This window comes from Schistocerca cancellata, chromosome 3 (assembly GCF_023864275.1).
Source record: "Schistocerca cancellata isolate TAMUIC-IGC-003103 chromosome 3, iqSchCanc2.1, whole genome shotgun sequence".
NCBI lineage: Eukaryota > Metazoa > Arthropoda > Insecta > Orthoptera > Acrididae > Schistocerca > Schistocerca cancellata.
Genome location: NC_064628.1, coordinates 147291963 through 147306156, shown reverse-complemented (window position 1 = coordinate 147306156; position 14194 = coordinate 147291963).

Sequence of the window (14194 nt, the reverse complement as noted above, 5' to 3'; positions counted from 1 at the left end):
CTGCTGTGTTGCGCAGGTGTGTTGGTCGAGGGCTCGTCGCCAAGCTGCCGTACTGCAGTGTCCGCCAGCAGCGACACAGAATTTGGTATTTAGTTGATATTTTTTATAATTTGCAGTGCGCTTATTAATTTAAAGAAAAGGGTTAGTGTATGTGCGTAGCAGCAGACGGTAATTTTGATAATGATAGGAGTTGAATTCTTAAGGGGAAACCATTGTTAGATTAAGTATTGATTTTTGTCATTGATGTCTTTTGTAGTTGTCAGGGATTTGTTTCACTATGTATTCAATTGAGAAGTATTTCAGTGTGTCTCAAGAGTTTGATTAATTTGTAATATTGCTTTAATGCCACTAGAGGCAGATTTACAAACGATGCGATTGTTCAAATAGCTTCTAGCGTTTTGTTAATTGAATGAGAAAGAATCGCTTTCAGAATATAATTTTTTGTTTGGGTTATCATTTATCGAGTTAATATTTGACCAAACCCTTTCTCTTGAATTATATGTAGTTGTAGTAAGCAGCAGCAGCGGCCACAGCAACAGCAGGAGCCGCCCGCCATGCAGAACATGCATTGCACTCAGCATGAAAAATAGGTTTCTTTTTTTGTTTTCGTTAAATAATGGAATGCACCAGATCAAGCAGTGGCAGCAGGAAGACCAAGTACGTTATTTATTGCGCACAGGACCAATAAAATAAGAATAAAATTTTGGCGATCCCTGTAATAGTAAAGTTAACAAGAGTACAAGCACGAGATTTTCAGTAGAAAACACGAGATAAGAAGATAGAGTTCGCAAATTTCAACGCAAACTACTGCAATACAGCGAGGGCCAATACTACCAGCAAAATAAAAGATTCTAACTACTGAAGGCACTAACTACTGATAGGCATAGTTAGCAAATGAAAGATTTTGATAGAGAACAAACAATGTGAAACTTCCTGGCAGATTAAAACTGTGTGCCCAACCGAGACTCGAACTCGGGAGTTCGAGTTCGAGTCTCGGTCGGGCACACAGTTTTAATCTGCCAGGAAGTTTCATATCAGCGCACACTCCACTGCAGAGTGAAAATCTCATTCTGGAACAAACAATGTATTTACCTTAATAGTGTTCAAAAGTCATTATATATATATATATATATATATATATATATATATATATATATATATATATATATATATCAGTTCGTGACATACAGTCTTACAAATTTACTGTCTCTGTCCAGATCATCTGCTCTCAAAACTCCGCCATCTGACTCCCCACATCGACCACTGCTAGCGGCTCACCTCCAACTGCGCAACGCTACACGCTGTTAACATCCAGCTGCCCAACACTACTATAGCAAACAACAATGCAAACCAACCACAGACTGCAGGCAGTACTGACAGTGATTTTCATACAGAGCGCTACATGGCGTTAGCAATAAAAAAACCTAAACAGTCTACTTACATAGCCCCCATGCTCCCCTCAAAAAATTTTACAAATTGTTTTGGGCAGTGGCCCTTAATGATTTGATAAATTTTTTCATAATTACAATAACAAAGATATCAAATGCACGCACTTACTGATACAATGTTGGTCAAAAGCTAAAATTTTCTCACACTCCATAAAGACAGTCCTGATCATCCATCACAGTATTAATTACAATTTTATGCTCAAAGTCTGAGCAGTAAAAGAAAATGCACACAGAAGTAGTGGATTTCCATGCAGTCTTGAAGAAGTAGTGTTGTCCTTCCAACAGAAAGATAATGCTGACTCTTGACATGCAGACAGGTGGTCCACAACAGAGCAAACCCACAGCAGAGTCAGTCGAAGTTTTGAAGAATATTGGTAGGTAGGTCATCACGGACCAGGCCGACTGTAGTCCTGGTAGAGAATATGGTATTGGTGGGCCCCCAGAGGTGCAAACCCACTGCAGTCCTTATAGAAATAATGGTATTGGTGGATCATCAAAGGTGTAGACCCACTTCAGTCCTTATAGAAATAATGGTATTGGTGGGCCATCAAAGGTGTAGACCCACTGTAGTCCTTGTAGAGACGGCCAGCAGCCATATGTTGCGACTGTGTAGGTGCACATTCACCATCGAAGAGTCTTGCAGACAATATAGCAAGTCCATAAACCACCACTTGTGCACTCATAAAGTTTTTGGAGTTGTCCTTAGAACCAGCAATGCTGTTAACCAGTCCCTTGCTGAATTATTAACACACGTGCAAACAATAACAGTCCCAACTTCTCACATATTGTGCATATACTATGACCAACAGAAATGTGTTCAGTGAAATGAAACGTAATTTGAAGAACTGGTGTCTATACAATTATAAATTTACAACATAAGAATACAATTACAAAGGTACAAAATACATCATTAAAGAACATAACAATACAGATAACATTTGTAGTAATAGGGGCTTTACAAAAGAATATAAATAAACATATAGATCAGTGTTACAGGAATTATGACATAAGTAAATACATAAAAGGTCAGAATAACTTTCGAAACATCAACTTCACACATAAGCATTAAAACAAAACAGACTAAATAATGTCTAAACGTCTTTACAAAGTAAATAACATATTCTAAATGCAAATTATGTTTGAAGATAACAGTATTCCTCATCATAGTGAATGTAGCTGAGTATTAGAAAAATTCTACAACATAAGTCTTATCAGATAAAAACATAAAGACAGGAAGAACACAAATACACAAGGTACACAGACACATAGTAGAATAACACAAAAAGACAGGACAGGGTTTGTTTTCAGTGTGACATTTGGTACTGCAGCCCAACGCAGAACTTCATTTCATAGATGTTTCCTCTTATTTCAAGTTTTTTTAATACCTTGTCAATGCATTTCTTCCTATTCATCACAACTCATTGTCTTGTATAGCCTACCCTCTCTTAAGCTAACTTAAATCTACTGAGCTCAGATGATAAACTAAGGGATGAGGCAATGCAGCAGCACAAAACAATTAACACAAACAGCAATGACACAAAATGCAAATTGGCAAAGCAAACAGCAATAAATATAAATTAGCTAAGCAAATGCAACATTATCACTAATATGAGCCAATGTGCAGCAAAAAGAAGGATAAATCAGTAGTAAAACTGGCTTAATACAATGTAAAATTCAGTAGAACTATACCTTGCAAACAACAGAAGCAAATGCTATAACTAATACCTAAACATGACAAAGCTCAAGCAGAAAAATTATTACAGTAAAAATAGGAAATGTCTCTTAACTATGTCAGATCTTAACACTAGAGTGATGCATCACCTTGACTTACTCTATGAAACAAGTTACTCAGTCATTGACAAAAATTATGTATGCAATTCCTGTGAAGGGAAATGTCTTTTTGTTTTGTGGTCCCTTGGTTTTTTGGAAGTAGATCATAAAATTATTATTTACTGGATCTGTAGGCATAAAATAACTATATAAGTACATCTATTAAATTTCATATTAACCAATGCTGCAGTGCAGCTAGAAACTAGATATTAAAAGAAATATATTTATATAAACCAACATATGAAACGTAATTCACTAGGCAAATGGCGTGTCCAAAGGCAAAAAAAAAAAAAAAATCTCTCAACTAGAAAGACAATAGATGTAAAAATGTTTCTGATCATTTCGTTAGGCATTTTATTAAATATCATAAATTAAAATCTCCACAGTGTGGTCATATATTTCAAGTTTGAGCGTGTCGTATTTGCGATGTTTTCTACAAAGAAATGTCAATAGCGAGGATAATGGCCTACTAAAACATGTTTTCCTTTCCAGAAGAATTCAGAAAAACTGCGCAGATATAAAACAGATACACCACAAAAGTAACAATGTAAATTGTGTCACACATTAGTAGCGTCGTGATATAATCGTGTAGCTGTCAAAGAAACCATATGCTAAGTCATCTTTAATCTCTAGAAAGTACTTTAAATCCAGAATATATTCTAAAGCAAACCAAAATGTTGCATTAAATTAAGTACTAGTAACGTGAAGTGAAAATTTTATAGTAAAGACTAAGTTAAAAAGCAGATTATCTCTCACTAAACGGTTTTACATGTGAAATGTGGTGCAATCTTTTACCCTTTCTAGTGCACAGAGTTCCAACTTCAAAGCAATTATCATGTAGAATATGCGGTAAAGAATGCTCAAATTTGTCTCAAGGTTAGCGTCTATGTTATTTTTCTCTGAGCCAGCCGGTGCACGTGGCTGCCTGCGGTGCGAGTCATTGTCTGTCTCTTTGCTGGCGCACATCGTTATTGGGATTAGGAGACCTAACTTCAACAAATTCACCTTGACGAGAAGGCCCTGCCCTGTTTGAATCTCGCCAGTTCTGATGAAATTCAGGTCTGTCCTTATGATTATATCGTCTGTCGTCATGTCGGTAATTTGTGTAATTAATTTCTTGTCGGCACGTGGTGGAGAATTTGTCCCTGAGTCGTAAATACGCGCTGAGCTATTGGGTCTGAAGTTATTCTGTCTCCCTTGATAATAATTATTTTGGTTCCCATATTGTCTGTTTCTCTGATTGTCTCTGTGATAGTCATTACTACAGAAATGAGATCTTTCTCTGTAACTATTATTACCCTGGCACTGGTTGTAATATGGGTGGGGTCTGGTTTGGTCACGATTTGCCTTGTAAGAATAGCCTTGTCGTGACCAGTTATTGTTTCCACCGTCACGGAATTGTGACGGATGTGACCTGTGATGATTGTTTTCCTGTATTCGAGTTCCGCGATTGTCAGTGTCAATTTCCAATTCTTGTAACAGTCCCTGAAAAGCTTCAATGTCGTCTTTGCAACTTTCTGCCAAAATAATATGTCGTAAATGTTCAGGGAATTTGATTTAGCAAATGCGGATGTGCTCTGAGGGGCTGTATGGATTTGAAAGTTACTGATTCTTACTTAACATGTCTTCGAAATATTCGACAAGACTGGAAAATTCCGATTGTTCGAAATGTTTCATCATTATGATGCTATGTTTTACTCGGTCTTGTGTAGCTTGAGACCAATATGCTGAGAGGAAGGCATGATAAAATTCTCCTTCACTGTGACAATCGTGAATGACTGATCGCATTCTTACAGCTGGTTCATTCTCTACGTAGCCGCACATAAATTCTAACCTGTCCTCCAATGTCCAGTTGGGAGGAAAACAATGAGAGGATTGATGAAGCCATGCTTGTGGATGAATGTGTAGTAATGAACATAGTCCAAATCATCATGTCGGAGAGTCGCATATCAGTCATTGTTACTTCTTTTCGGCGGTTCCATCTCAAAATTCGGTGTACCTTTCCAATTTCTTTCATAATTTCTGAAGTGCTCTGTGTTATTATTTTGTGGCTATTCCGTATTTCTATGTCCCTCTTCCAGTATTGGAGCGCGAGTGGCCTCTGAAAAATGTAATTCTTGTATTACCTGTGTCAACTGATCTTGTACTTCCTGGATTTCTTTTTTGTACTCTGTATTGATTTGATTTTGATTTTGTTTGAATTTTCTAATTTGTTCATACTCTTCTGTGTCAGTGAAGGCTACGGGTCTTGTGTCATTCAGATCATCATCTACCTTTGTAGATAAGTTAGTGAACTGATCCGAAAGTTCGGCTACATTCTCCGATAGTGAACTGATTTCTTGAGTGTGTTTTTCTGAACCAAGTTTCAGAATGTCCATTTCTGTAGAAATCGTATCTACTGTGTCCTTTAAGTTATCCTGAGTTTTTGCAAGTTGCGTATCCGAATCGGTAGATGCAACTGAGTCAATTTTAGCTTGAAGGGTGTCGTGATTATCATGAACAATAGGTTGCAGTTCCTTTATCGCTGCTTCGTGTTTCTGTAATGCATTTGCATGACGCGAAAAAATAGGTTGGAAATGGTAACAAATTTGTGATTTTACGTCATTACAGACTTTTTGACATTTCGATTCTATTTTAAGTAACTCCGCAGTTAAACCATCACGTGTTTGTTCAAGCGTGGTGTCTAACTTTTGAAGCTGTTGCTGTGACTGTTTTTGATTTTGTTCCATTGCGTCTAACTGTTGATGTGTTTGTTTCTGGTATTGTTCCATTGTGTCTAACTTTTGAAGATTTTGTTCCATTGTGTCTAACTGTTGCTGTGCTTGTCTCTGATTTTGTTTCATTTGTTACATTAATTGCAATAATAATGTATTAGTGCCTGGAATCTGTTCCTCTATGCTTTTCGGCAGTGCATTTGCACCGGCAACATTTACATTTTGACGAGCAGAAAATGTGTCTTGACTTATTTGAGAAAACGGCGAGGACGCAAAACCTGAATCTACAGTATTTGCAAGATTGTGTCCTGTCATTTCGGATTTCTGAGGAGAACTGTTGCCGACCGATCGATCGATAATGCTTCCCTGTTCACTAATTGTTGCACTGTCTACACCATTATTTCCCGCGTGCTCAGTTTCCCTATGCACTATTACCAAATTACTATGTTGAACATTAGTTAAATTCATTACACGGTGGTGCTGATACACTGCTATCGTCTTCACTGTCATTTCTCAGTTTACTTTGGAGCCTAGTGTTACGTTTTTCACACACCATAATTGTCACAATGTTTCACACGATAACACAGAAAAGGATAATTGGAAGATTAAAATAACAAAACACATTAACATAGCACTGAAAATAATATCTAGTTATTGCAAGCGCAGCTGCAAAGTACTTGGTGCAAATCTACATGCATGCCACAACTGTTTTACTGTACAACAATGAAAAACTACAACTACAAAGAAGATTCTCTCTACAATTACGCGCTAGCAATAAACAATAGCTACACTAATTACACAAACTACAAGAAAAAAATCAGAAGATTCCATTGAGGTATCCTCGGCTAAGGGTCGACATATGTAACGTCCCCTTAGAAAAATTAATGAATGACTTTGCTGATAAACCTCTTACATCATTTGATTTTCAAACAGCTGAGCAAAACTGAACGTACTCAGACATTCACTAAACTGACACACAATATTTTTTGTGCAACACCATCTGACTTTCAGTAATCCCTACAAGAGAATGGCCCTGACTAACAATAACCTATACCTTTCATGAATTCTTACCTCACAAAAATCTTCGTTACTAGAACTACTGCAATACAGCGAGCGCCAATACTACCAGCTAAATAAAAGGTTGTAACTACTGAAGGCATAGTTAACAAATGAAAGATTTTGATAGAGAACAAACAATGTATTCACCTTAATAGTGTTCAAAGACATCCAGTCTTACAAATTTACTGTCTCTGTCCAGATCATCCGCTCTCAAAACTCCGCCATCTCACTCCCCACATCCACCACTGCTGGCGGCTCACCTCCAACTGCGCAATGCTACGCGCTGGTAACATCCAGCTGCCCAACACTACAATAGCAAACAACAATGCAAACCAGCCACAGACTGCACACAGCACAGCCAATGATTTTCATACAGAGGTTGTGATGGTCAGGCAATGGAATTCATTCCAAGACAACCTCCTGGTTGAGCGCCCTATAATCGACGCTTGGCCGTTAATCAGCAGTCTGTCCTTTAAGAACAAGAAAAATGGGTGAAGCGTAGGGAGAATTCTAAGGTCTAATAACACTATTCCGGAGCATGTCACCCGGCACAATGTCTTTATCTTGCATGGGGTAAACCATAAGGCGCATTGCGAAAGGGATTGTAATCAGCTAAGCAAATGTTATATTGATTCTCACTAGTTACGCTTAATTTATTATTGAGGATATCGGGAAATCGGGGTAACACGCTAAACAATTGCCCAACACTGACAGGTTCCCAAAGACCAGCGGTAAACTCAGACGACCTCGACTGCACGGTACTAATCGGTTGAGAGCGCCGACACGAACACAACGTTATCCTTCCATTAGGGCAAAATCTGTAATAAAAGGCGCGAGCTTGATAATCAAGAACCAGACCAGAACAGCTCAGCAGCAAGTTAACTGACACATTCTTAGATGATGAGCCATGTAAAATCCTGTATGTCTAACTTTCCCTGAAACACCTGCCAGAGGTAACTCTTGTCCATTAACCATACGGCATCTGTAAGATGGGGGGCCCAGAGGAGGAATTCTACATAAATTACCATATTCGAGGTAGCAGTTATAATCAAGTAGTGAAACAGGTCTCCCAGTATCCAAAAGAGCACATACAACCTCGTTATTCCCACGGAAACACACATAAGGAAATATCAGATTTCGCACTGCTCTAATGAGGGAGAAGTTCTTGACATTTTCATGTTGTTTTTCCTATGATGTGAGATTTTTGGCCATAACACAGATTCAATCTGTTCAACCTGCTCCATAGAAAGCTGATAAATACCTTGTGGTAGACGCAAAAAAGGGTTTGGCAACTTAGCGAAAGCATTATAGGAGATCACATTTACTTGTCCCTTTGTTTTCTTGCCCACGCTCCTGAAGGCACAAGTTACCAGCTACATCGTCCGTCTCACTTACACTAGCTATGTCACCTAATGCGAGTAAACACAGATCTACCCGGAGCTCCCTAAATTAATTAAGATAGCAATGGCAGCGCTTTCGTCGAGATTCGGGGATGCCTGGTTTAAATCGCCAAGACGATTTACCCACTGTTTGCCTGTTTGCCTGGGCTTGAATCATATACATTTGTTTGTGCGTGGGCCGACCATCCCGTAAGAAGTTCACATTTTCCTACCAACTACGCTAAACCACCACTGAGCACAGCAACTATCTCTACAGAGGAGACGAGGCTAAGGTCGAAGGGTTTCTTCATGGCATTGCCCTCGCCCTATTGGTCCCTAATTTGTAATTGGTACGGAAGGCTGTCTTTCTTGAGGCAGCTCATCCCTAGATACGTCCTGGCTTCCATGTTGACGTTTGCTGTATGGAAAACAATACCTAATTAACCAAATACAGTTGACAGTTAATACGAGTAAGGTAGTAACTGAGAACACTTTCGCAAGAATGGAAAGGATGGCTGCTCCCCCCGCCCACCCCTCCTCTTTGGGTCTTTCAACAAAAAGGAAAATAACCATACTCCGTTACCAGTTGATAATTAGGAATTCGGGTAGGAAGATTTCGGGCTGGGTCACTCTAATGAAAGGAGTGGAGCCTCGCATAACTGGCTCAGCATTCATCATCTTCAACACATAACTAGCCTTTGCTGAAATCAGACGAGTTTTCTAAACAACATTATATTTCTGCTCAAACAAGATTTTAACCGTTTTCAAGCTGGTAATATTAAACTCTTTGTTACTGAACTAATGTGTGTAGTGTCTCTGTTTGTATGCCTGTGAAGGACACTATCTTGATCGGCGTCGACTACTCCCACAGCATACGTAATCTTGCTCACGTAGACATGTTAATCTCGTGGTGGAGAAGCAGCTGCCGATTCCGACGGTTGCCTGTAAAATACTTTAAATGTAAGAGGAAGAAAACTTATACAGGATCTTCTCGAACTGGAACCATCCGCATTTGGTCATTCGATAACTGTCTGCAAGTGAAATCAGCTCTTTTTAGAGGAGAAAAGTTTCTCTGTTCTTTTGACCGTGTTATTATAGCAGGTTCTACAGCAAACACCGACCACCAAATGTTCGAAGTGCTATACAAGCTTGTAGTACATAACAGTTCATCACAGACTCGTTTGATCAAAATTAAATACGCGCAATTAACTCTGAAATGCAGCAGACTGTATTATGAACGTTACTAAACTCCAGATTAATATTACATATCGCTTGTGAATCTCAAAAAACACAAATTATCCAATATGGCTGCTAACAATGACTGTTTCGTTGCACACACTTCCTACACGTCCTCTCGTTATCCTGCTCGTAACAAAGTCCAATCACATTACGATTTCCTTAGTTTCTTCGCTCGCCATGGAGCAACGCGGAGTCAATGAATAAACGTTTCGCTTGCGCAGGCGAAACGCTCCACCTCGAGATATATCTTCACTTTAAACCGATAACAATCGAAAATTCGTTGAACCGATCACTTTCTTCCGGCAGCTAGTACGGGCCAAGGGATATTATAACTATCAACAGTTAAACTAACTGACCAGACTTTGGAAAATGACTAAAACAGTTGTTTCCAATTACAAGAGCTGCGCGGGATTAGCCGAGCGGTCTGGGGCGCCGCAGTCATAGACTGTGCGGCCTGTCCCGGCGGAGGTTCGAGTCCTCCCTCGCGCATGGATGTGTGTGTTTGTCCTTAGGATAATTTAGGTTAAGTAGTGTGTAAGCTTAGGGACTGATGACCTTAGCAGTTAAGTCCCATAAGATTAAAAAAAAAAATTCGGCTGCCAGTATAATATCCTTCAGATCCAGCACTGCTAACTACCTTTCTCCATATAACACAGTTACTGCTAGTATTTTTTTCGTTTTATCTAACTCACATTTCGCGATATCTATCTCGAACTGCAGAAAACTGATCTCACATTTTACTGCACTGTGAAATTCTTTTCTTTTCTTCGTATCCAACATATTCATGGGAGACATTGAGCAAGCCAATTCATCCGTTACAATCTCCACTGAACAATTTGTCACTCACTAAAACATGCGTCCTATAATTAAAAAATCATGTACCCAGTATATAATTTTTGAAAGTTTTCTTTATTTTAATTTTAAGTTAAACTATTTTAATTTTAAGTTGAACTATTACTCATACTATTATGATGTAGTCTATTCTTATCATTAGAAACATTCCCTTACATAAATTTCACCTAATTAAGAAAATTTGATTATCAGTACGTTAGATATTCGGTAACGGCCTTGCTGCAGTGAATACACCGGTTCCCGTGAGATCTCAGAAGTTAAGCGCTGTCGGGCGTGGCCGGCACTTGGATGGGTCACCATCTAAGCCGCCATGTCCTGTTGCCATTTTTTGGGGTGCACTCAGCCTCGTGATGCCAATTGAGGAGCTACTCGCCCGAATAGTAGCGGCTCCGGTCAAAGAAAACCGTGATAACGACCGGGAGAGCGGTGTGCTGACCACACGCCCCTCCAATCCGCATCCTCAACTGAAGATGACGCGGCGGTCGGATGGGCCCGATGGGCCACTTGTGGCTTGAAGACGGAGTGATGAGTGCTACGTTAGATATTTGTTCCTCTGGTGCTGCGGGAGCTTCTTACTTTACCTCTACATCTACCTTCAATACTGCAAGGAAAATAATGAAATAATAATTACTGACATTCCTTGTATCGTACAAATACCTAGTATCATATAGGTAATAAAGATAGCAGAGTTAAATCTTGAATGCGTGACCCCAAAGTGAAGCAACCTGTTTAACGCTCCTGATAAACGGGTTGCCTGACAAACAGGCACTGATGTTCGTTGCCTTTAGTACAGTAATCTTTATTTATACTAACGAGCTACATACTTACAATCGAGAGCTATTAGCCACAAGATTCTAATGTCACTGAATTCAAGTTATTTTTCTGAAAGTTTTGGAAGTTTTCATAAATAGCTACATCTGGAGTGCATGAGAGTGTGGTACTTACAAGTTAGGATATTTTCAAGTTGGCATAAAATTACTACCTGCTATTTCGCATCTAGTTATACTAAAGCGAGTAATGCAGCTACTGATGCAAACATTTCAGGTGACATTTTAAGCTCGCTCAGCAACTACACAATGATAAATTTATTGTCATTGAACATAAAAATTTAGGTCTCTTGTTCCTTAGATAAGATAACATCCTCATGAGGTTCGATACGTTTTCCTCTTACCTCCTGATTTATACGTTACCAAAAGGATTTTGTTACTGGAAAGATGTTGGTATTCTTAGCAAATTTGTGGCTCTTTGGATATATGCATAAATCTTGATTCGGACTTTTGTATTTTGAAATGAAGGTTCTGTGATCGGTAATCTTTGGTTGATCTGTAAAGACATTTTTTGCTGTCTATGCCGTTATGCTGGTTATTTAATAGTTCGTATTCAAACCTAGTGTTACTTATTTCTGATAGTAATAGGCTGCCCACGTCTGAGGTCCATGTGTGCTCACTATAATATGCGGTGATCAGCTGTGCAGCTAATCATGAACACTGACTTCCCAATGACAATGTACTATGAGTAACTCACCGCTATCAAAGTAAGTACACATCAATCATTTAAGGGTGAAGCTCATACCGAACTGCACTCAGTGAAAGATTTATGTTTTACGATTAAACAACCTGACTTGTTCTAGAATCCCCCATAAATTTTCGACTGTTTATACAAGGATGATGGCGATTCATTTTTGACCGACAGGACATCTGTTCTATCTAATGACTTACAAAATGACATCTGTTCTGTGTAATATCTGTCTGATTTGGCCTCGATTAACATAAATCAGAGAGATGGGCAAAAGATCCTTCTGCTAATTTGTTCCATGCCAGCTGCATCACCATGCTAAAATGACCTTACGCGTTAGCTAAAATGTTTATGTACATATTTCCAAAAATAATCTTTAAATAAAATGAAGAGGATGAGATAACGAAAATAGGAAGACCATAAATCTGGAAAGACAGTGGCCACAGGTAACGTGTAAAGATAACGTTTCCTTTTTAGAAGCATATATTCAAAGAGTAGCATAGTTGTACTGGGAACCCGAACTAAAATGTGATTAGATGATGACTCACATTAATGGAACATACACGGGTTCATGGACTTGTTTTGGAAACAGTGTGAACAGAAGTTTCACACAGCTTAATGACGTGCTTCTGGGTGTGGATAAAATGTAAACAACAACTCCTCAGAACACCAGGAATATCATTAATCACTCACTCCGAGAAAATGTGAGACAGCATCTCACACAACTGATAGTGCGAAGACATAAAACAAATTTTATAAACGTAACAAGTGAAAGAAAGTGGTAACCAGTGTAGGCAGAGCTTGTCACATAGCGCTGGATCTGACACTATATCGCTGTATGCAAAACACCTCTGGTGTCCTAGGAGTTGCTAAACGTATGGGCGACGCTTTTAGCTCAAAACGTAGTAGCATGGAGGATTACATTGTCAGAAATAACACCGTAGAGAAACCCACACAGTGAAAACACATACGGCATGAAGTGCCTTGGACATGGAAAACATAAATTCCTATAACATTTCGGCAAATGAAACACTTTCAACTCAGGTACAGAAATAGTTACATAACAGAATGTGAATAACGAAGCTCGTCAAGCCTCTGACCATCTGTTGCATCTCCGACTGCATCCCTATACAACGATAAGCCAAAACATTACGGCCATTGCCGAGTTCAAGGCTGGATGTGTCATGGTGGTGTTGCAGGCGTGTGAAGCAGTAAGTAAAGTACTCAGGCCAAGCAGAGGAGGATGGGGGAGTATCCTAGAGAAGATATGCACTGAATATGGAGAAATCCACTGAGATAAGTGACTTTGCCATAGGGCAGATTATTATTATTATGCAGAGCCTTTAAACGAATAAGTCGAAAAGACGGAGCTGGTCGAATGTTCAGGTGCTACTGTCGTGAGCGTCTCCGGAAAGAAGTCGAAGGGCATCGAAGTTAGCACTAGGCTCTGGGTGGTTGGACGTCCACGGTTCTTCACAGAACGAGGGGTTTGGAGGCTTGTCGGCTCTGTGGTGCTTCTGGCGAAAGGCACAATTCCGATGGACGCACGTGTGTTTCGGAGAGCATCTTTCAGTGCCATTGTTGTACAAGGGGCTCTGTAGAAGACTACCCCTGCATGTTCACATAGAGGCTCACCCCGACGACATCGTCAATTACGATTATAGTGGATAGTCGAGATTGGACCATGTATCACTGGAAACTAATACGTCGCGCCAGTACCCCTTTTCTTGTAGTGTCATCTTTGCCATCGATTTGGTTCAAAATGGTGCAAATGGCTCTGAGCTCTATGGGACTTAACTGCTTCGGTCATCAGTCCCTAGAACTTAGAACTACTTAAACCTAACTAACCTAAGGACAGCACACAACACCCAGCCATCACGAGGCCGAGAAAATCCCTGACCCCGCCGGGAATCGAACCCGGGAACCCGGGAACCCGGGCGTGGGAAGCGAGAACGCTACCGCACGACCACGAGATGCGGGCCCATCGATTTGGCTTTGGCCGGTCGCGAGGCGGTTGTTCAACGCGGGTTCGGCTATTATTTAGGTCTGAAGCATCGACGCCGCAGAACTCACTGTTTGGTCTGTCGGTTGCGGTTACAACACCGCCGGGAGATTGGCCCTTACTTGGTGTGCTTGCTCATTGCGCGTGGTATTACTG